Source organism: Nannospalax galili, unplaced genomic scaffold, assembly GCF_000622305.1.
Source record: "Nannospalax galili isolate Female #2095 unplaced genomic scaffold, S.galili_v1.0 scaffold1617, whole genome shotgun sequence".
NCBI classification, from domain to species: domain Eukaryota; kingdom Metazoa; phylum Chordata; class Mammalia; order Rodentia; family Spalacidae; genus Nannospalax; species Nannospalax galili.
Window position 1 is genome coordinate 1790017 of NW_008340915.1, and position 25310 is coordinate 1815326.

At 39.8% G+C, this 25310-nt stretch overlaps 1 protein-coding gene and 1 pseudogene across 2 annotated transcripts in view; one reads left to right on the forward strand and one right to left on the reverse strand.

Annotated features, from left to right (window-relative positions):
• Chchd3 (coiled-coil-helix-coiled-coil-helix domain containing 3) overlaps positions 1 to 25310 on the forward strand; it is a 279953-nt gene that overhangs the window by 191757 nt on the left and 62886 nt on the right. The window lies entirely within an intron of this gene.
• Positions 24761 to 24858, reverse strand: LOC115070888 (annotated as a pseudogene).

The window sequence follows — 25310 nt, forward strand, 5'->3', positions numbered from 1 at the left end:
AAGACTGGATGCCTGGATGTACCCAGTTGCCTCAGATGGCGCTTTCAGAAAATAAATGTTAAGCATGTAGCTTCCATAAGATCAGAACTACTTTTCATTTGATCACTGTGATGGTTCTTGGCATATGTTCGACACTAAATTTTTTAAAATATTGTCATTGTCCCTGGCCAGATAATTTTGAGAAATGTTGAGAAATGTTCTCTTGAACTGCGCCAGTCATATTTCTTTCCTACACACATTCTTGGAGTTTATATACATTCAGAACTTCAGAGATGAGGATGCTCATATGATGGTTCAGCATCTTACTCAAGCCATGGGATCTTTTCTACTAACGTTTATTTACTCATATGTGATCTGGGATCTCTGTGCCCTGCGTAATGCCAATATAACACTTTTTGAGTCAGAGGGGGATGCTAGTGTATTATTCAATTCCTGATCTGAGGGCTTCTGAAGACCTGCAGCATTTAGGATTGCCTGCCTTTGTCTTTGGTTGCAGAAGGATAGACAGGTGAGGAGGAAGCTTGGCTGGGCATGCTGAAGACCTCAGAAGTTCTTCTGGGGTAGCTAGTCCTTTCTTACTCCATATTTTCTTTATAATTCTTAGGCTCACTGAGTCCTTAACAAAACTGTGGTCTTTAAAGAAACTATGATATTTATTTATTTGTTTATTTATATTCATACATGTATTGCTGATTGAAGCTTAACAATCTCCCACTTTCTCTAGAATTGATAGTGCTGGATTTCTGCCCTTATTTCCAAAGGGCCTTAAGTCATCTGGGGACCTCCAGAAAATGTGTAGGACTTGCTATTAGCTTAGGAGGATACAATGAGATTTGCTGGCCTGGATTAGAAAGGGAGGGCTCCTTTGTACCTAGAGTATAGGTTGAATAATCAAAGTTAGTGAGCACTTGCTGCATTAGAGTTCTCTAAAGGGATAGAATAAATATATATAAGAAGAATTTGTTAAATCAGCTTACATTGAAATAGTAACAAGTTATCTCATACTTGGAAGGCTGAGATATTTGGGCTGAATGAATAGGAGATGCTGAAAGGAAGGAAACAGTAAAGAACCTGTGTACTGGACTTTACTCCTGAGAGAATGGAGAAAAGAGAAGGTGGTTCTAGATATGCTGTGGAAAAAGTAGCTAGAAATACATCATAAGCCAAATTGGTCCAGCTCAGGTTATATTCATAAGATGCAGTGTGATGGCAGCTAGCAGATCCTACAGAGCAGTGCCTGCACCATGGCAGCCCCGCCTGCTAAGTTGCTGCTGCTTAGATTGTGTGCATGTGGAGGCTTGAGTCAGAAACTTCCTACAATTTTAGATTATAGACAGTCAAATAGATTATAAACTACTCATACTTCAGTAATTAGTAAATCTTAGTAAATGCACGTGTGCCTTCCTCACACTGTAATTCAGGCTGGCTTTGAACCCGAAATCCCTTGGTCTCAGCCTCCTACTTTCTGGGATTGCAGGCATATGTCCACATCCTGAAGCCCAAGTTTGCTTTTTCTCTACGTTTCCCCTGCCTCATGTTGGGCATGACCTACTGCATGTCAAGGTGTCTTACATACTAAGTACCTGGGGTGCATGTAGTGATGAAATATGACATAGTTTGCCTCCATTATCTCACTACTCCTTGCTTGTTACTTTTTAATATTAGTGTTTCTGAAACTTAATGTCTTTTCTTACCTTGCCTGGATAGATTGTATGTGACATGAGAGGAAAAGGTCCCTGGGTATCTCCTTGAGTGGGCGAGTCATATGTTGAGATCTGTTTATACTGTCTTCAAGATGAATATGTAACCAGAACCACAGTAAGTGCTTCTGTAGTTCAAGAAAAATCATGCACAAGCAATTGTGAATTGTCTGTTCACTCATGGCACAGTTGCTCTAAATTGTAGAAATTTGGCGGCCATCCCTCGAACCACTTGTTAAAATTCAGTAGTATGTAATTAAAGACAGAGACTGCCATTTTGCTGTTGGATACACTAAAAAATTATGTGTCATTTAGACTTGACCCTGAACCCATTTCCCAAAGAAATACTGCCAGAGAGACAAAACGGTAAGTGTAAGTATTCTAGTCTAGAGCTCACACTACGTAAAGTAACTACATTTATAGAAAGTCATTCTATAGCGATTTGAGAGTAATTATGCAGAAGATAGTTTACGAATGCCTATTACTTTAGAAGTGGCCAAATGGAAGCAGTGATTATGATGACAGTCTGGATTTCTAGAGTTGCCAAACAACAAAATAAGATTGCTGATATTTTTAGCCTCCCTGACTGAAAGGTAAAACCAATGTTGATACAACAATCTAAATTATAAGTCAGTGAACTGAAATATTTTATAGGCACAAAACTTTACTGCTCCTAGGTACTTCAACATCCACCTAATACAGAACTATCCTTTTTTCAAACAAAGAAATGAATGCTTGGAAACTAGGAAATTGGTGCTGTTTACCTAATCATTGTTATTTTCCATCAAATCGGCTCTAGGCGAGTGAATAATGCTTATTTGTCCATTTAGGCTCCTAGAATTGTTTGTGTGTGGCAGCCCCTCCAGATACTGCAGAGGTGACTTAAAATAATAAATATCTTGAGTACCATTTCTTAGATTTTATGAAAACCAAGCAAATGATAAAATTTTACCAGCTTTGTTTCAGTGATTGAATAGGTAAACATCGTTGAATTGGTTGCTGAACCAGATGAATAAAATTTTCAGGTAAACTCACTGGACTGGTTTCAGAGGAAAGGAGCTCACAACTTGCTGGTTTGTTCTAGTTGCTGGTTTTCAAATATCCACAATATGGTGGAGCCACAATTCCCAAATATTTGTCCCCTGAGACTTCCTAATTACCCCAGGACTCAGAGTCTTTGGAGCATAAGCTTAGATGATGCCAGAATATATCTGCAGCTTGGGACCCCTCCCACAAAGGATTAACATAGTGCATCAAAGACCAGTGGATACAGGATCAAATATTAGACGTTCAACTTTTCACCTGTTTGTTCTTGGAAACATCCTTTTGATTCTTAGATTTCTTCCTGGTATAGTACCCTTCATGACACATATTCCTTATGGATGTAAAGATTAAACAGTGTTATATGCATATTATATGTATATTAGGTGAGCATAAATAATCAGCTTTCATCATTAACAGCAGCATCTAAGATATTGATAATTATATAGCTATTTGAGGTAGCTTTTGGGGGGGTGAGTTAAAAAAATTGGAAGGATAGAGGAAGAGTGATTGAATATGAAAACAGGTTGATTTCTTTAAAATGTTTATCTGTTATTTTATGTTAAAAATACTATATTGAATTTTTCACAAAGGTATGAATCATTGAGCCAGCTATAGAACTACCACATTTAAGCCTACATACAATCTTTCAGATTTTCAGACTTCTTTAATATACATCACTTTTTTATGAAATAAGATTTCTCCTCTGTGTGTGTGTGTGTGTGTGTGTGTGTGTGTATGTGTATCACATCAAATTTAGTAGATTGTTTATGTCCTGAGTAATAACTGATGGTATATGTAAATTGGGGCCTTTCTTTTGTCCTCCATCTTCTGAGCAGAGGCCTGCTCAATTCTTTGTCCACTTGAATGGACGTTAATGAATCTCATTACAGCTAAGGGGTGGGAATTAACAAGCAAAATAAAACAACCCCTCCCTCCAAAAAGCTGAGCTGGTTGAGCATTTTAAATTGTGTATTATAAACTTTGTGATGCTGAGATGCAGTTCCAAATCCTCTAGCTGTAATGACATGGTTTATAGAGAGGAAGAAGTTTGGTTATACCAACTATGCTATGAAGATGGAGGATTCCAGCAGGGAGGTTGTTCGCTGAAGAAATGCTGTACAAGTGGTCCTCCCATGATGTTTTGTGAGCACATCCACTGGTATATTTTGGTTTTTGTAATATTCTAGCAAAGGTTCTGATTTAAGAAATCAGTGCATAATAAGGATTCACTTGTTTGTGATATTTGAGCCAATCTTGCAGTCTGTTTTTTTGTTTTTTTTTTTTTTAATCAGAATTTTAGCAGAATTAAATGAGGAAATACTTGAGCCTAAAATGTAAGGAATGAGTTTATGTTTCGCCTTCCATCTTATCTCCTGGTGTGCAGTGGATAACAAGAACACGTAAGAGTGTGTTCAGGCCACCAAGGTTGCTGTGGGCCAGAGTGAGGAAACCCAGTAGAGAGAGGCCCAGAGCTTGTCCAGACTGCTTTTCCCATTGTTCTGTGCCTGGTTCAGAGTATTCCTGGGTAAAAATCCCTCCTTGAAAAACAAGACTTTTATTTTGAGTCATAGTCCTAGGAGGCAGAGAACATTTCTGGGGTCATGGCTTTAGGAAAATGAAAGTGGAGTATTAAGCTGGCTTGTCCCATCATTCTGTGCTGTTGGTACAAGGAGTCTATTGAAAGTACTCACCAGAGAACAAAATCACCAAATTCCTTCTCATTTATGAAACTTACAACCTAAGCATTTTGTTGACCTGCTCAGGGGTGGGTGGAGGACTACAGCAGGCACTGTTGCCTTTCTTAAGAAAATTCTTATTTTTTAAAATGAGTTCTTAAAAGGCATCCTGAGATTAGAGAATTATTATTAAAATTAAACTAGTAAATACGTCTGTCTGAAAATAAAAGCTTTTGCCATAATCATCTAAAAATTAGGTATTTCTGCATGAACCGCTTGTATCTTATATAATTTAAATTTATCTTTATATTTTCTCCACAGTTTGCAATATACTTCACTATTCTTGAAAAAACAAAGTAATCTTAATATAGATTAGACCTCATCAACTACCTTTCATATTATGTAGGTTTTGTGGGGTTGTTTTTTTGTTTTTTTTTTCTCTCATTCTTTTTGAGACAGGGTCTCCCTGTAGCCCCAGCTGTCCTGGAACTCACTATGTAGACCAGGCTGGCCTTTTTAATCCTATGAATCAGTTTATTTTAATGACTGAAATTTGTATTTGTTACATTGGAAATGAAGGAATAAACTCAGTTTCTTCAGTTCTGGGTGAATGTCTTTTTAGTTTTAGTATGCCACTGTTTTAAATTGTTTTTGTTCTCATTTTCTCTGTGGTACAAAATGTGGTAAAATACTTGCTAAACTCACTGCCTTGAAAAATCACACTTTAGTTAAAATTTTTCCCATAGCCTATTTTATTTAATATGTTTTCTGGAATTCCCCATTATCCAAAGAAGATAATTTTTCTTTTGAGAAAATGACTTTGTTTGAAGTTCATCTGCACAGTGGAACAGGGTACTGGTAGGTGTTCCTGCTGCCTTTCTCCTTGTTCATTTATCCTAAACTAGAAGGCTCTGTTCGTGCTATTCTAAATAATGAAGTAATGACTTCTCTTTAATGTGTTTGTTGTTGTAACTTTATTTGTAAACATTTTTAAGTGAGAGAATTGCTCACTGATTTCAGTTAACAGTTAAAATTGTAAACTATATACTTTTGGGAGGCTGTTTTTGAGAGAGGTCTCCCTATAGCCACAGCTGGACTGAAGCTCTCTATGTAGACTGCCTGGCCTGGATCTCACAGAGACCCCTCTGATTCTGGAGTGCGTCACCATAGCCAGCATAAATTATATATTATAATAAACCTACCTTGTATGTTGCTCCACAGGTCTTAACTTCAAGATAAACTATTCTCTAATTTCTTGATCTCTTCTGAGTTACTGCTTTTAAATAACTTGAGATTTTTGTAGACTTTTTAAAGGAATTATTTTTTGACACTATTTTAATTACTCTTCAATACTGTTTTCAAATTTAGGAAATTTGCTCCTTTTTCCATTTAATTTGTCACAATTAGCTATTCATCAGGCTTATTCATTTGTTCATTTTACAGATACTTGTTTAGAACCTTCTCCATGGAAGGCTCCATTTTAGGCTTCTGGTACTTTAGCAAAGACACAAATTCCTCTTTCCACATAGTTAACAATCAGTTAATACACGATAATCCACAACATAATTAATTATGTTGAGTGGCGATACATTTGATACGGAAAGATTACTCATGATCAGAGTTATTGGCAACATGAAGATGCGGGGGAGGTGTTTTACGTAGGATAGCCCCCAGAAGCTAGTGCTTGGACAGGGACTAGATGAGGAACCAGGCATGTCACACTTTTGGGAAGAGGCTTCCAGGCCCCAATGATCACTGGTTCCCTCATTCTCTGTGGCATTTGTGCTCTAGTGAATTCTTCATGCTCTTTTCAGAAAGTGCCAGGTCTGCTTTTCAAGTGCAGTAGCTGGCTGGCCAAGCCCAGCAGACGGTGCTTATTTTGGTCTGCACTTTGTTAGCAGATCACTTCTATGTGGAGTTCAAATGGCACTCTGATTTCAAGAGTGACTCTAATCCCTTTTCTTCTAGAGGAATAGTAAATAGGCCTGATGAGTCTGGTAAACAAATATTGACATTCTTTTTTTTGCATTCCTTAGCAAGTAAAAATGCACCCCTGATTTTCCCTGTGCCTTTCCCCAAACCCAAGTCAACATTCATAATCCTTCCTCATTATTTTAAATGAGTAGCATTTATTGTGAGCTTGCCATTTGCCAGTACTGCGGTATTCTCCTTAACCTTTCCAACTGTCCAGGGCTGGCGTGGCTGGTATGCTCTTTTCATGTACAAACTTACTGAGGCCATGTACTCTGTAGGTTCCAAGGATAGTAAGTGGTAGAGCTGGGATTGAAGCCTAGGGGACCAGGCCCACATTCTGAACTCTGCCCAGGCTTAAGGAGTGGCTATAAGGGTTGGGATTGTGTTACATACAATGGATTTGGGAGGCTCTTTGATTCTGTGTGCTTATGAAAGCTCAACAACCTGGGGATTAGCCAGAGATACATTATAATACTGAGCAAATGTCCCTCCTCCAAGCGTGTCTACAAGTCCATAATAGCAAGTATGTCACTGTGATTGTGAAGTAGACAGATACGTTTTCACTTCTTCCATGTTCCCTCCCCTCCATTCACAGATAATTTCCATGTCAAAACAGAAAGGGCTTGAGAGCTGCTGTTTGCACCTGTCTTCCTTGTGCTTGATCTCCAGTTTTGTTTTCACCTGTTCCTCTCAGCTTTGGAGGAATTCCTAGTGACCCATTGCCCTCTAGCCTCTTTTTCATCATTGAAACAGCAGCAGGTTTCCTAAGGACTGCCCTTGGTGCAGGGTCTGCTGGGGCTGCAGCTGTAAAAGGCAAAGTGACCTTGAGAAGGATAGGCTCATTCATTCTGACTCTTCAGCAAGGCTTAGCATGGTCATTTCTCTCTAGTTTTCCTCAGGACACCGGTTTATATGTTACTCCTTTCTAATATGCCTGCTAGAATCTGTTCACTATTTAAAGGCAGCTTTGTATTACCATTGCCCTCTTACTCTAATCTGACAAAACCATTTTACGAGTTTCTCTTTTTGTGAGTATAAAAAATGAAGTTTTAATGAAACTCATTCTTGTGATTATTAATACAGATATTGTTCAGACTGAAAATAGTGTATGTTTTAAGAAGGGTGTTCTAAGAAGGATAATACGAGAGTGTATAGGACTTTTCACATTCCCTATAGAGCCTATAATTTGTCAAATTGTTATTTTAGAATCAAGAGAAAGTGATTATTTGACATCATTTTAGATGTGGATTATTTGACTAGGATGTGCCAAGTGGACAGATCACAGGATTCTGTTCTCATAATATGGTAGTCATAAAATGAGAGCATTCCTTCACTTTCCTCCTTCCTTCTTAGCAACAGTGTTGAGTACTAAGTATCAAAGTTATTGATGTGCTTCTTTTTTTTTTTTTTCTCAGTACATTGGACAGTTAGCAAATGTGGAGATTACATTGTGATAAATTCTACTGATGTATTGATTATTCAGGTCACTTTCACTACTTGATGCTTACATCCTGTGTAGACTAGGCCATTCACATAGTGTGGCCTACATGCCAACAATAAACTTTACAGTTTGAAATAGCTGCGGGGGGAAAGAATCAAAAGAATAATTCCATGACACACATTCTATCAAGTTTGAATTTACAACATTTATAAAGTGTGACAGGGCCATACTTAACTGTTTAGATATTGTCTCTGGCTACTTTTACACCACAGAAGAGCTGAGCAGTTGTGAGCGAGACCATATAGCCACAAAGCTTGAAATATTCACTCTCAAAGCCCTTCATAGAAAAACCCTTGCTGTTGGCTTATTTGCTTGTTTTTGAGACAGGGTTTTCTATACCCCAGACTGGCCTGGAACTTGCTATATATATGCCCAAGAATGATCTTGAACTTCTAATCCTCCTGCCTCTGCCAGGATTATACACATTTTATGCAGTGCTGGGTCAAACCCAGGGCTTCATGCATGCAAGACAAGGGTCTACCAAAAGAGCTACGTATCCAATCCATGGATAAAGTTTCTCAGTCTTTTTTTAAATTTTTAAAATATTTTATTTATTATTTTTATTTTATATGTATATGTGTATTGCCTGCATGCAGATAAGCGTGCCTGTTTCGTGCAATGCCTGTGAAAGACAGAACAGGCTGTCAGATCCCCTGGAACTGGAGTTACGGACAGTTGTTAGCTGCCATGTGTGTGCTGGGATTCGAACCTGGATCTTCTGTAAGAACAACCAGTGTTCTTAACCGCTGAGCCAACTCTCCAGCCCCAGTCTTTTTTTTTCTTTCTTCTTCTTCTTCTTGTAAATTTCCTAGACATTGCTGAGAAAACTATATTGCACTATATTGAATTCTGGTTATAGGAACTATGAAACACAGGAAATAGCTGTGAACTTGAAGTTGGTGTTCTTTCCCATCATGGGGCTTAGAGTCTTCTGAGTAGGAGGCAGTATGTTTTAGGAAGAAAGTGAACTGCTGACTCTAAAACAGCTCGCTTTTGTCTGCTTTCTAATTCTGTTCCCAGCACAGACAAGCCTCCAGCATCTTGGACCTAAATTCCTCTGTGTCCTTACTTATCTTAGTCTTGCCTCATTCCTCTGCTCCTTTCACCTTCCATTCTCTAACTAAAAACAAGTGTGCTTTTACAAACATGAGTGAGATTATATAATTTCTTTCTTTCTTGGAATAAAATCCACATCTATTACTTGCCTGTTAAGGAAGAAAAAAGAAGGCAAATGCGACCAGGAAGTAAAATGTAAAGAACATTTGGTGTGATCATAGGATCTAAAGTTAGAAAGAAGGGCAAGAAAGAAGATGGGTCTGTTTCTGGCTTCAGCAAATGGTCAAGAGTTGAAGTAGGTGCAGAGTCTACAAAAGGTGGGAATATAGGTTTGCTTGTTGGAAAAGGGACTTTATGGGCTATATGTCCATAAATTGCAAATTATATTTTCTCAATTTAAATTTGGGGTTTCTTTGGTAGCCAGTTGATGATGCTGTGAAATGATTGTACTCTTATATATGGAGTCAGAGGCAGGGGCTAGTTCTGGTATATAAATATGGGAATTGTTAGACCATAGGGAAACTGATAGCCATAGTTCCCTTAGACACAGTGTCCAAAGAAAAGTGGGTCCTAAACAAGTCAAGGTTGGAAACTGGTGACTTCTTTGGACAAGAGTCTGGAAGGAAGTCTTCTACTGAGCTCCGGCAGACCTACAGAGCTGTACTAATAGAGGAAGGGTTCCGTGGTCATGATGGATATGGGAAACTGGGCTAAAAAATGCTGAAAGATTTTCAACACCATATTCTACATGCAATCCTCTACTTATCTAAATATAATTATTGACCTTATTCAGTCTAAGAGTTCATTAAGTTTATGGTATTAAGTTATGGTTTTTGTATATGGTAAAAATACATTTTCACTTGTATTTTTTTAAAAAGTGCCAAAAAATCATTTGTTGACCTGCTAACCAATTTTCCTTCTATGACATTCTGGAGGTCACCCCCCCACACACACACACACACATACACAAGAGATTTGTGTAGAGATTTATAAACAAGTTTTCTTACCTCAGTTTCCTCATCCAGAGACTGGGGGTCATGGTACCAACATGGAGATGCTATGGAAAGATTTTAAGTGCGGTAATTTATGTAAAGTACAGACTGGAAAGTGTGTGTGGTGGCAGGTGGAAAGGAGGGAAAAAGAAGTGAAAGAATTGACAGAGAATTGAAGAAAGCTCTGCTGTAAGTGAGCTCAGGTGCCAATCATAATGGCTTGTTTACTATCATAGAGAATTACGGATGCATGTATCTTTCCTACTTTGGTGAGGCACAGCATTAAAAGACAATGACTTACCCTATGATGACTGCTGGGCCACTGAGACAATAGTTGCTCTTCTAAATGACTTTCCTCTCTCCTTCAGCCCTGATTTTTTCAACACAATGATAATGAATGCCTGAAGCAAGGGCTTTGAGACTCAGGAGGGTTGCATGGCTTGCCCAAGTCACACCAGTTAAACCATCTTTGGGAAGTGAACCCCCGCCAACAGACTGCACTGTGATCTACGCCACTTTCCTCAACACTGTAAATGTTTCAGCAAATGAGAGTGATGTGTTTGTCAGGGTGCTGCAAAGAAGATTCCTACAGATGGATTCAGTGACCCATAAGGTCCCTTATGACTTAAAATTTAGTCATTCTAGCGTCAGTTTCGTGGATTGACTGAGACAGTGTTTTCTCCCTAGCTTTCTATGGAAATGGATCTCTAGAAGCATCATCTGTAGTTTGCATTTAAAACCACAATTAACTTTGCATCTGAGCTACCTTACAGTGTACCATGTATACTGCATGTTTGGAGGGCTTGCTTACTAGCTAATAGCCACAATTTTAGATATGTGTGCAGTGCTGGCTTGCTGAAATAACATCGCATTTCCTCACTAACCCAAAAGCTTAAGCAAGCTGCTAGTGGCAGAGACCCTCATTTTCCCACTGTCAACCTGACTGATATTTTAATTTTTCTGCCCTGTAGAAAACTTCAGTCTCTTATCCAATAGATAAATGAGTGAACCCCCAGGAAATGCAGCAGAATGTTTCTGTTTGCCAATGCAATAAATGCAAAAGCTAATAAATGTCTATTTCCATCAGAAGGAGGCATGTAATGAGTAAATGATGAGAAAAAGAATTCAGGGAAACAAATGATCAATTCAATCTAAGATGACAAACAATTTCTTAGTAACTTGGCCTCTGCTTGGAGAGGGCTTTCACCAGGCACAGAGAATGCTGTTGAAACTCAGCCTAGCACAGAGCCATTTACATCTCCCTGCTGATGGATTTGGTCTGGTTACATTTGGGTCACACTGAGCAATAAGCCAAGATTCAAGCACAGCCTGGTTATTGCATACTTTCTTTACTCGGTGATTTCTGCAAATGCGTGTTAGGAAAAGAAATCACTTCAGAGTCTAATTCACATTGCTTACCCCAGATTCCATTTGTATTTCCAATTTATCTTTTTAATAAAGACCGCTTTTCAAAAGTACAGAGCAAGTCCCTTTCCCTCAAGCTGTGTTCAGACCATAGGAGTTCCACAAGAACCCCCCTGTGTGGGGTGAATGTGCTGTTCTTTGTAAACCTCAACTCCTCCCCAAGACCCCGGTGTCTGCTTTTGTGGGGACTAACAATGCGGTGTGCTTTGTCTCTTGTGGATGGATACATTCGTGCTTAGAAGCCTTGTTTGAATGGTCTTGGATTGTAGTCAGCAGAATGCACAGTGTAATTAAGATATAATAAATGAGATGGGCCTTGGAGGGAGAGTTGCAAGCCCACGTGGAAGATGTAAGGAAGCAACTCCATGCCAGAATGAAAGATCATTTGATGAGATGCATTTTGTTATCATCCTTTTGTGGGCTCTTTCTAAGAACATTTCTCAGAAGTCATATGGAAAAGATTGGCTACCAAATACCAGCCATTTTCAAAGACAGATTTTCATGAATATTTCTAGTGACTATCAAACTTGCTTATTGTGTGTCCTCCACAATTATCTTTCCTTCCCCATCCTGCGTACCCTCTTTTTTTTTTTTTTTTTTAAAGAACTATGACACATTCTGGCATATTCAGTACCACAGGAATGAATGCATTTCTGCAGTTTGAGGGGTAACACTTGCAGGTAGTAGAGTTTCGGGTCACCATTCAGGAAAATGCTAATAAGCCATCAGATAGAAGCTGGACAGAAGGGATACTGCAGGGCCCTTAGTGTACTTGGCAGCATATGAAATGCACCTTACAGATTCAGGATCCTGCACAGTGCTTCTGAGGGAAAGCCATTATATCTGAAAGCTAAGACTTTTCAATGTGCCTCTATTCACATGCACATTTCTATGCCAAATCTTTCAAAAGGCCTTTCCTTTGAAATACAAAAAGATAAACACGTCTTTGAAATGGATAGGTGATCTCTTTGCCACTTTTGAAATCTTTCTCCATTTCATATCTGAGTTTTTAACCCTTAAATTAAGACTGACTTTTCTATTCACCTGTGTAATTTAATGCACGTTGATAGCACTAGGAAAAACCATGCCACCGGCATTAACATCTGGATTTGTGCTCAGATTCATGAAAGGAAATTAAAACTTGATATTCCATCTTCATCAGGTCTTTTGCTTAGATGTTGCAGTTAATTTTTGTGACTATCAAGAAATAAATATAAGACCTCCATAGTCAAAGAAGAGTATGAATTTGTCAAATACTAAATAGGGTACCATCTGTTGCTTTGTATTGAAGGAACTACAAATCTCAATTGATAAGGCCTTATAGCCTTGGACCCATAATATTACAATCTGGACTGATTTGGGTCTGGCTCTTCATTTCCATGTGACGTCAAGCAAATGTGTAGCCTTGGTTAAGCATGCTGTTTCTGGTGGGGAAAAACGGTCTTTATCCTTCCTCCTTGGCTGATTTTAATCATAAAATCAGAAGAAATAAAAGTAAAATTGTGATTCCTCACAGTATTTGCTGTTGGGGAGCCCATGTCTCCTCCAGGCTATGATGTCTCAACTTCATCTGATGGAACTGAGTTCATTTGTGAAGGAGAAATCTTTAGTGTCCCATTTATAGGAATTTTTCATTTGAGTGTTACATCTCAGTAGGTTGTAAGCACTGGATTACATAACTACTTAAAATATCTCTTGAGCAACTACTACTACTTTGCATAGTAGAAACTGAATGTCAGTAAATATTTGAGCAAATGAAGAATGAACATTGACACTCTTAACAGGCAGCAGAAGGATTTCAGAGATACCAAGAATAACTAGAGACATAACCTTCATAAGTTAAAGTAGATTTAACCTGAACTTACCTTTTAAAAGCCAATTCCAACTTTCATCTGTATTGGCCTTAAGGATGGTTACATCTGTAGCATGTGAAAACACCAGATTTTTGTTGTAATTTTTGAGAAGAGACCAGGCACAGTTTACAATATCATAACACTGTTGTGCAACCATCCTTATTTTTAAATTTATTCACCAAAGACTAAAACTCAGAAGAATTTAAACATTTTTTATCTCCTTTTCTGCCTTTAGGAAGACAACTAAACAACTCCTATCACTGATTACATGAATCATCTATTACTTACTTTAGCTCTCCTCCTATTTGAATATTTGTTTTTCAGTATTATGAACTCCATGACAAACTAATTCTTATATTAATTTTATATTAATGCTTGAACCAATATTTCTAGAAATGCAGCTTGTGCATCAGCATTTATTATTGAAAGACATTTGATGCATTGCTACAAATTGCACTGGTTCCTAGAAACTTATGCAGCCCCTTTGCTCATATGCTTATTGGCAATATGTGAAAAAGGAGAGGAAAGGCAAAGAAAGCTAACTTGATAAGGGTCAAATGAATGAGTGTGTGTGGGGGGTAGGGATCAGTTCCAGGGCCTGGCACATGCTGGGCACACACTCTACCCCTAAGCGCCATCCCAACCTCAATGGGAACAAAATGAATCAGATTTACCCACCCTTACCTCACAGAAATTTCACTTACCACTATTAAGGCAGTGTGTGTAGTAAATGCCTGTGGTTTAGACCTTCCCTACCTGGGCTTCCAATCAGTAGTTTTGTTTGTTTGTTTGTTTGTTTTTTTAATGGCCTATTTGTTCAGGTAAAATTTGTATCTAAGAAACAAAAAAAAATCTTTTTTTTAATTGTTTTGGTTGGACTTTACAGTTTTTTTTTTCTCCCAGTATGACCTCTTAGAGTACACAGTGCTAGTAACAAAAGTTGGATTACAAGGGATGATAATTGTATGCTTATTTTGAGCACCAGTTTTAAGAGTTTATTAAATAAGGGTGTTAAATATGTGTATTAAGAGTGAGCACTATAGGGTTTTGTTTTGTTTTTCAGGCAGGGTCTCCCTGGGGAACTCACTTTGTAGGCCATGCTGGCCTTGGTGGCCTTGAACTCATCAGAGATCCACCTGCCTCTGCCTCCCAAGTGCTAGGATTTAAGGCTTGCGCCATCATGCCCAGCACAATGTGGTTCTTAATGAGTAAATCTACTTAACTCATCAAGTAATGTTTCTATCACCTTTGAAGGTGACACAAGTAACTTTCTAGGCATGTGATGAAATTATCTTTCAAACCTCCGGCATGCTTTGCTGTATCTCCATCACCGGAAAAGCTCCTCATTAAGCCTGCCACCTGCAACTCCACCAAGATCAGTTAGCATCTTCTCTTCATCTTGTTCCCTCGGAGAGAAGTGCAGAGTCCGAGTCTGTGGCACCCAGCCTGCACGAGACCTGCTTATTTGCTGTGGGTTTGGAAAGGTATTACTTCTGAGAAAATGAGATTTCATTCAGTTTCAAGGTCAGCTGGTCAAAAGAAACACAGAGCTATCAGCTCTGTCATGTCTGTGAAAAAGCTCAGAGATTTGTTCACTTTTCAGGAAAATTTTCCTTAAGTTGAATTTCTAGATCAGAACGAGTTACTGGTATAGGCATCTGTGCTGGGTATCTTTAGTTATCAACTTAATATACATGGGTGAGGGAACCAGTAAGCAGCACTCCCCTGTACTCTGTGCTCCAGGTTCCTGCCCTGGGTTCCTTGGCTTCCCTTGATGATGAACTGTACTGTAAGCCAAATAAACCCTTTCCACCTCGGGTTGATTTTGGTCAGTGTTTTTATCACAACAGTTGAAAGCAAACTAGAACATCGTCAATAAAATGCCTCTCTGTCTCATGATGGTAGAGACATCTGATGCAGTCATATAGTTAAAAGTCCCATTCTAGGCAGAAGAGAACAAAGGCGGGCTTTGCCTGGGCCTCACCACTCTCCTTAGGACTTTCTTTCCTAGCCCAAATTTCCTTTCCCCTACCTTCCCTTTTGTTTTGGGATCTTTCTCCTACCTGTTGGCTGTGAGTATCTATTAGAAAGTTAGCTATGAATAAATTAAAGGATGCCCTGTGAATTTACTCACAGCTTCTCAGCCTAGATTCCAGGAAAATGATGAGAGGTCTTCCATTCTCAAAATTAGGGTGTTCAGACTGTGTTTTCTGCTCTTTCATTGTTTCTGTGATGAATGCCAACATATTTTCAGTCAATCTACTAGACATTACAAGGCCAAGGAGTACTGAGTTGGATGGCAAAGCTTATTTCTCACGGCATTTGTATGAATGATGTTCTTGAAGACTAGCAGAATTTCAAAACTAGAAGCTAATTGTGTTTGTGACTGCAACTGGCTAGTTGTTTGCAACTCCCCACCAGCCTTTCGGGGTGTCTTTAGGCTTCTAGTCCTCTCTTGTCCTGGCCGGCATCAGCTCATCAGCAGTAGTGCTTTTTGAATGAATTTAAAAGTGGCTGTCCGGAGGCAGGGACCTAAGTGAATTGACTAAGCCAGAATCATCAATGTGAGCATCTGCTGCAAATCCTCCAGACCATTATGGTAAAAGTAGGAGTGAGTAAGGAGCTCACCAGTTGCTGGTAGTCAGACCTAATGTTTATCTGCTTCTACTGTGAAGGCCAGTATATCTGAACTTGTGACACTTTTTTATAAAGTTCATGCTCAAGAACTGTGAGGCATGATTTTTTAAAAACTCACTGTTTTATGTAAGTTTATAATTTAGTGTTAAGCTATATTTACAACCAGCCTCAGCCAAATGTGGTCCCTGGGCCACAGGCTGGACATGCTCACCAGTAAGAATCGTCATTTGGAGCTTGCTTGTTAGGCCTCGGCTTTCAAGTGAGCTCTGTCAGCAGAGGCCTGCATCAGTGCTTCTGCTGAGCAAACACAAGAGAGTTCGTTTGATAGATTTACAGAGCACCTCTGTATAGGAGCAGAGGGATACCAGCTCCGGTACTGTAGGGCACCAACAGGGACGCATTGGCAGTACCCATATGACGGCCTCTGTGTGAAGCCATCCAGTGTGTGTGGTTAAATGCACATGCAGTATCATCTCGTTGAACACTTCCCAAGGAAGACTTATGACCTAAGAATGACTGTGCTGCATCACAGAGCCCTCGAGAGAATGAAAGGTCCCCACACTGGTAACACACAGTAATTTAGGAGTTACTCTACTGGTCTTGCAAGACATCCCGGTAAATTCTCTTGATAACCCTTCTGATAACTGTGAAATTGCTTTGTCTCACCCTCGTAGAAGAAGCACAGACCACTGCACGAGCAGAAAGGTCTCAGGTGTGTGATTCAGAGTCTGAAAGGTGAGTACAAATGAGTGATGCTGTTTTGTTGCAAGAAGCAGAAAATACCAGACCTTTTATTGGCATTATTGTAGAATAGAAAACAGCGAGAAAAGTAATGCTTTGCATTCAGGACAAATGCAAAATAGGACCACATTCCCAGTACTATCTAAGCATTTTTTAAAAATTTAAATTATATTTTATTCATTTTGTGGTAGAGGGTGGGGCACACATGGCACGAGTGTGTAAGTCAGAAGACAGCTGCAGAACTTGATTCTTTCCTTCTACCATGTGGGTCCCTAACACAAACTTAGATTGTCTAACTTAGCACCAGGTGCCTTTACTCCATAAGCCATCTCAGTGCGCCAACTCATATATCTATCTAGATAATTTTCTTGTGTGATTAATGATTTTGGTGTAAATTACTGAAAATTCATACATGATTAGTTTTCTTACTAAATTTGTATTTCTTATCAAAATAATCTCTACTAAAGTCTTGCTATAGGTGGCTATTAAATACGAAGAACATAATCTCCTATATCCCCTTCTCAAGGTGACAGCTTGAGCTGTTATTTGCAGAACATTTCTGGGTGTTCTGTGTGTGTGCATGCCTCTCACTTACAGAATGCTTTGCTGCATTCTGAGTTTCATATTCTCAGACCTCTTTCTACATCAAGACAAGTAGCTCTCTCCTATTGCTAAAGAGATTAGAACAAACTTAAGACGAGGGCACTCGGATGTGCAGCTTGAATTGTTACAGTGAAACGGCTAGAGAAATTAAAGGTAAATAAAATTATAGCTAAGCCAGAACTGAATATGAAGGGTAGTTAGATACTCCACAGAAGTACAGGGCTTCAGAGGCTCATTAGAACAACCACTTCCTGCAGTAGAAACCGCCGGATCAGAATTCTGTTGCACTTCATTACTTCACTAATTATATATTTATTTATAGGACTTTTCAATTTCTCTCCCACTTTTTCCATAAACTCTGTATAAAAGTTGGGCCATGTTTATTTACCATCATATTCCAGATTCCTGGCATAGTGTCCAGCATAGACCTTCGGTACAAATATAGGAAACTTAGGTGGCAGTTGAGTCCTTTTGGTGTAGTTGTTTATTTACACTGCCCAGGTGAAGAAACCGAGGCATGAGTTAATTTAGCCAAGGTTATCCTTGTCTGGTGGCAAGGCTGTCAGTGAATCTGCAATTCCTGTTTTAATTAGAAAACTAAGTCAAGAAAAAAAGACCATGAGGCTCTAATTAGTGAAGTTTCTAAAGCTCCTGGAATAAAGCTAGAAATAGCACAAGAAGTCCTGAATAGCTGTTTCTTTTATGAGTCACAGCAAAGATGGACTGAGAGGGTAATTACAAGAGCAGTTTATTAATTTTGCCAAGGCACCCAGGAGACAATGAGGTTTTCATGAAACGTGGCTTTTTAGAGATGGTAAGATTTAACGCTAGAGTTAAACATGGCTGTAAAAAAATTTTAATTCTCCCTGCTCTTTGTTGGGAGAGAAGCAGACGGAAACGGAAATTTCTAAGAAGTAGAAGCGGAGCCTTACTGCAGGAGAAAGGTACTCTGAGTGTGTCGTCGCATGTTTTATTGAAGTTATTCATGAGCTGTATGAAAAGCAAACATCTCTGGGCTTAAAGAGGGTCTGTTCTTGATTAGTTTGACTTCATATATCATAAAAGTAGAATGGCTTCAATCAGAATGAAGTTTATTTTTCCTCTTATTTAATAAAGTCTAGATTGGAGCCATCCACAGACTGCCATAGTGGCCTCAGTGTTGTGGGAACTGCACCTGTTGTTCCATTTTCCCCTTGTTAAGGCCCATTTAGTCCAAGATGGCCACTGAAGCCACATGCCAGCCCTCACATTTACATTGCAGACTGAAGAAAGGGGTTTGGGAGAGGAGAGAAAGTGAACAGGTTTCCTGCCTGCTGAGATCAACACCCTTTAAAAACAGCCTGGCTAGAAGTCCCACATGGCAGCTTACAGTTTAGCCTAGATGGAAGCAAGCTTGGAAATTTAGTTTGATTGATCTTACATCCAGCTTAAAATCAGGATTATGGAAGGAGATATGTTTGGATAAGACACAGTTGTGGGTTTTTTTTTTTCCCTCCCCACAGGGCATCTTCACTTGTCTTTAGTATATAGCAGGACTTTTTAATCTATATCAAGTGCTTAATTAGTCATTTGTTATTGATCACTAACTATGGATTTGAATTGAATAGGGTTGGAAAAACTAAGGTGCACTTACAGATATTCACAAATGGTTATTAACAGAAATTTAAGAGTACTCAGGATACATGTCTAGCCTTCTGAGCTTCATGCTTACATAGGACGAAATGCACTTATATCTGGGCCTCACTTTTCAGGGGTTGGCAAACAGCTATGACAATAAGTAGTGGAAATTGAGGTTCTTTAATTGTCTAGGGATCCAAGAATTATTAAGAGGAATGGTGGTGTGCTTGAGACCGTCTATCTGCCATAAGCAAAACTACATTTTTTGCCAACCTCTGAACTGTATTGTGCCCCTGATAGGATCATACTTCATTTTAATGCTAAAGTGAGACGTTACACAGCCCAAACCATTCCATGGGGCACGTTTTAGAAACAGAATGCTAGATCTGATATTCCTTGAATCTGACTCCATGTTGGCTGTTTGTGCATGATTTGAATATCTTTACTTTCCCTTCCTTGTAGATAATGGTCCCCTAAGCAGAGCTAGAAAGGGGAGGAAAGGGCTAAAAGGAGATTATCAGGAGAGAGTGGAATCAAGGCTAAGGATTTCAAAAGGCCAGTAATAAGAGGTGCTTTAAGATGCCAGCTACTGTATTCAGGGGCCCCATTTCTTACCAAGGATTTAAAATTCCTCCCACCATTCTTAGTGTATAAGGGATACGGGCAATACGCCACTCAGATCAGCATTAGACTTTTCCAGTAGGTGTCTCAGGAGAAAAAGTAAAACCTGCAGATAAACTGGATAATTAGAGGAGTTTTGTGTGTGTGTGTGTGTATGTGTGTGTGTGTGTGTTGTTTTTACTGAATAGCTCTCCAGATTTTTGTGGTGAAAATGTAGCTATTGCAAAGTCAATCCCTTGGTTCTGTGTAATTCTGTTTGAAGAAAAGTCATGGACTCTATTATGACTGCCCTTGAGTGTGCTGTGGTTTGAGTGAACATCCCCCACAAGCTCGGGTGTTTAAACACTCAGTTCCCAGCTGATGGCCCTGTTTTGGGAGGTTGTAGAATCTTTTGGACATGGGGTCTTGTAGTAAATGTACTGCTACAAGGCTGGGACTGGAGGGTTATAGCAGCCCTGTTCTGGCCTGAGGCCTCTGCTTCCTGATCACCTGAGATATACCAGGCCATGCTGCAAGCCGTAGTCGCTGCAGATGGAGCCCTTATCTCCACACCTCCCCTGCCATGACAGATCCTTTTTCTTCTAAGCTGCTCCCATCAGATATTGTTCTAGTGGTGAGAAGAGTAACTAGTGCAGAGTAAATCATTTCAGGGCTTCGTGCCTGGAATTGTGTCTCAACCATAGTTTATGCAGCTTTAAATTAGGTTCCTAATTTAAAGGTATGTAACCCTAGGGAATACATACTTACCTACATCTGACTGATCATATGTTATAGTGTGATTCCTGGGGGAGTTGTAGCAAAACATATAAATCAGACTGTTCTGGCATAGTTATTCAGCAACAGGTATGCTTTTAGCTGGCGATACTGTCTGAACACCCTGGACCTTTGTTTGAATTGGCTGGCCGTGCAAGTGATGCTTGCATTTGAGGAGTTGCAGACAAGGAAAGACTTGTGGTTAAGGGTAGTTGTAGATCATCTTACAAAGAGGAGAGCCATGCCTTCAGCCCAGTCTGCCCACAACCCTGATCAGATGAGTCCCTTGTGACCCTCAGTCTGAGCTAAAAGTGAGAGTGGTAAGTCCACAAGAGGACAGGAAGGAGCAGAGCTGCCCTTTGGAAAACAGTCTCAGGCCACCAGAATCCGTTGTACCTTAGCCTCCGTGAGTTACGTAACACGCCCCTTACCTTCATGTGAAGCATTTTGTAAAAGAACTGCCAAGAGCTAATTAACAAATTTTGTTCTGACCTTTTTGATTTGTTCTTTTCTTATATGCCACAGCTGTGATCATAGAGTGTACAAGAGAGCAGAACTGAGACTTGGAATCTGAGTAGTGCTGCATATACGCTGCCCGTGCTTGCATTTCCTTTGGATCTAATTTAAACTGTTCAAACCTCACACTCGTGTCTGTGTGTGTGCACTTTAACATGTTTAGAAGAGGGAGCCAGTCTGAAAATGGAAAGTGGAAGCGTGTCACACACTGAGACACTTGGGCCCCAGCCAGCCCAGAGAAACTTGGAAACAGCGCCACGATAGCTGGTTTCCATTTCCTTCCCACACTGTCTAAAATTTGGTTCTGGAGTATGAGATGGGTGACTAGTCCACACCCCCTTTGCCATCACCACGCCCTAGGAGTTTAAGAGAGATTAGAAAGAAATCGTGAAAGGCCTGCATTTGAACTCAGCCCACTCCTCAGTGTGTGACTTTGACATTGTTCCATGACCCCAGCTCTCTGGCAGGTGTGATAGATTGGTTCACAGAAAACCCATCACAGGTTATTCTTTACTCTAGAAGCAAGAGAAGAATCCTTGATTTCTCTGCCTCTTTCCAGACAGGGTTGTGCATGGTGTATAGCCATGACCATACCATGTAAGTAGGAATGTCTGAAAAAGGCCTCTCTCCTCCTTAACCCTCCCCTTTGCCCTTCCTGGGAGAGTGGACAGAATAACTGAATGAAGTAGCCACCTTGAGGCCCAAGGACAAAGCTAAATGATAAGAAGGCTGGGAAGGGATAGAGAAGGGCCTACTTAGTCATTGACAAATTCAGACAGCTATAGCACCCTAGGTTTCCAGTATCCAGACTGTTTATTATGTGGACAAATAAACACCTTGCTTGTTTAAGCTACTGTTTACCTATTCAACTCTGACTCTGCTGTTACTGCAATTGAACACAATCGTTTTTTGTTTTTGTTTTTGTTTTGGTTATTTTTGACAGGGTCTCCCTAGCCTCACTGTGTAGACCAGGCTGGCCTTGATCTCACAGAGATCTGCCTGCCTCTGTATCCTGAGTACTGGGATTAAAATCATGAGCCACCCCACCTGGCATTTGAACTTACTCTTAACCAATATCCTGCCCACTTGTGTGGCCTTTTAGGCTAAGGTGCTCTCAATCTGTAGGAGGCCTGATAGATGCACTATTTCATCATTTATATTAGACTTGTCTCTCTTGCTCATAGTGTTTTAAAAGAAAAAAGTGAAGTGGAATTCAGATTTAGTGGTGTTGGTCTCACATTGTTTCAGTAAGTTGTGTCTTGTGCTCTTTTCAGTGCCCTTAGTATAACAAGGAATAGGGCAATGCATCTGTTAGTTACTTTTGCATCACTGTGACCAAATACCTAGCAGATCAACTTAAAAGAGGAGAGCTGTATCTTGTATGTATGGAATTTCAATCCATCATAGACAAGGAAGACATGGTGGGCTCTCTCAATTCACGGTGGCAGAAGCATGAGGAGGAAGCTGTTCACATCGTGACAGACCAGGAAGCAAAGAGTGAGGTTGGAACTAGAAACCTAGTCCCTAGTGGCCTAACTCTGTCAGCGAGGTCCCCCTCCTAAAGGTTCCCCAGCTTGCCCACACAGTGCCCCTAGCTGGAGAAGAAACATTGGAATCATGGACAGGTGCTTTCCCTTAGGGCCTTAAGAACTGGTTACAAACCACATGGAAACACATATTGTTGGTACAGTCTGATACTTTGGTAAAAGTCTGTGTTCTTTATGAGAACACAGAAATGGCATGGAGTGGTTACTTTTTTCTGTATAACACACCACCCTGAACATAGTGGCTTAAAATAACTACCATTTATTTGCCCCGTTCTGCAGACTACCAGTTAGGCTGGTGTCAGTTGGCAGCTTTGGTCTCAGCTACACTTGCTCTTGCTTAGTGGGCTGAGGTTTGAAGGGGCTAGGATGTCCTCCGCTCAGTAACTTGTATTCCATCAGGCCAACTGGGGTTTGTTGGCATGGTGTAAGGGCAAGGTTCTGAGCGCAAGGAACTGGCACACTCACGTGGCCACATTCCATGGGCCAGAGCAAGTCACCAGCTCAATGGAAAGGGTAAAGGGAGTCAGACTCCAGCTGTTCCTGCTGGAATCCAGGGGGCACGGTTCAGAAGAGGAAAAGGGTGGTGACCATTTATACAACTTGAGCACAGAGCTCTGAGGGAACAGGGATGGGTAGAACAGCAATTGTCTTTAAAAGATTTGATCCCATGGTTTCAAAATTCAGAGTAATGCGCTGATTCTTTATGACACTTAATAAAAAAATGATACTCTCAGTCATTAGTTTTGGAATTATTTTTAAATATTGTCAACTTCTTCTCTTTCCTTAACATTTGGGTGTTAGTTTTAAACCCATAAGAAAATGTTGCTCCGAGGAAAGTTATGTGTTTGAAGTATTGGCGAATGTTTTCTTAAACCAGCATTTCTCTCAGACATTGGGGGGATTTTTACCTACGGAGAGGCTTCAGAATTAAAGGGTTCCTTCCATATGCAAACTAGGAATTCATGATGAACAGCATTTTTAGAGATTTATAATGCAGGGTGAAAATTAAGACCAGGAGAAATTCCTACTTTAAGGATTTTTGCTATTTAGTGACTTAATTGCATTTTATTAGTGATAATATCTGAGGGGGGAGTGTTTTGAGGCAGGTTCTCACCTTGTAGTCCAGGCAGGCCTTGAACTCGAGATCCTCCTGCTTCAAGACTCCCAAGAGCTGTGATCGCAGGCATGGCGATAGCACCAGACTTCATTGCTTTTTCCCATGGGCCAGTTAGTTAGCATTGACTCTTCTAGCAACCATGCCACATCTTCATATTTCCTGTTCACCTCAGAGTAGGGAAGGGGCATGCTGCATTAAGTGGTGATTGCTTTCCTAGAAAAGACTGTTGTTCTCAATGACTTAGTCTCTCAAGTACTTTCCAGAGAGTTTTACACACACTTTTTAAAACTATATTTTGCAGTTGAGTCACCTGTTGGGGTTAAATAATTTGTTCTGTTCCTCAAAGGTAGAGCCATGGTTTGGTAGTCTAACCCTAAAGTCCATGTTCCTCATCACCGTGTTATACTCCTAAGAATTGTTCTGTGGACATCATATTCATGTTTTAAATAAAAGTTGTGTACAGCAAGGGCTGTGCATGGTGGCGCAGCAGAGGCAGAAGCAGTTGAATCTCTCTGAGGTTGAGGCCAGCCTAGTCTACATAGCAAGTTCCAGGCCAGCCAGAACTACAGGGAGACCCTGTATCAAAACAAACAGCAACAACAACAAAAATGCTTGGTACAGTAGAGCCATCTCCCCACTCAGTTTGCTGCCTATATTTCCAATAATTGGTCCCCAGTGCCTTCATTGAGAAGATGTTTTAATATAGAAAATTTTAAAAACTTACTGTTTCCAATGATACCTTGTCCTCTAGTACATGAGTCAGAAATATACCCCAAATCTAAAGACTTATGCTTTTGTTTTGGACATAATTCACCTTCTAGGAAGTCATTTCACTTAATAAAGAAAGACAGCCTTTATCAGATTTTTCATAGTGCTAAAATATCTAAAAGATGCTATCCTTCTACTTTGAATTTATGAGGTCTACTTTCTCAACAAAATTCTTGGTGGGAAATATGTTTTATGCTTATATCAATAAAATTTATGTCTGGAAGGGAGAAATTAATAAATCAGATCTTTAATATTTGATTTAAATCACATTTACCTGCCACAAATCCATATCACAAGCAGGCAAATCATACCAAGAATTTTTCCTGTGGCTGATAGAGCAGGCCACTGTGCAAAACGAATGTGAATAGAGGCGACCTCAATTTCAAGCTGTCGAAGTACTCACAGGCATGAGAGTGATAAGCCTTTCCAAAGGCAGCAACCACCCATTGAAAGACCACTTTGCAAGATCGTGAGCATTGTGCCCCATCTCATAGTTTTGGGTTCTTTTTGTAAAAAAATACTTTAAATCTTCGCTTTTACTTTTATTAGCATATATTATACAAAATAATGGGTTTCGTTGTAACATTTTCATATATGCATATAACATGCTTTGATCATAATAAATATGGAATGCTTCATCAATTTGCATGTCGTCCTTGCACAGGGGCCATGCTGATCTTCTGTGTTGTTCTGATTTTAGTAGAAGCAAGCACTTGCTCTCTTTGTAAGGTCGTTTTACCAGGATGGCCCCATACAATATGAAGTTTCATAGAACATACACAACACCTGCTTTAGAAATAAGGAATAGAGCTATTATTTATTTGAACCAAATCTTACCATTGTAAACTGATCAGATAAGAATAGTTGATGTAGGCCAGGTGTAGCGATACATGCCTTTAATCCCAGCACTCAGGAAGTAGGCAGACACAGGCCTAGGGCTACAGGGAGGAAAAAAAAAAAAGTTGATGTAAGCATGTACTACTATAAATTGTAAGATTAAACGAAGGGCAGAGTTAGTTACAGCAGTGACATTCAAGTGCCAGCATCTGTAATTAATAAACAAGGTGGCATCAAGTATAACATAGTACTCTCTCAAGATGGACCAATGCCAAGAACAGCCATTCTCAGAACTATTGTACTTCTGTTTCCTCATGATTTGAGGTATTAGC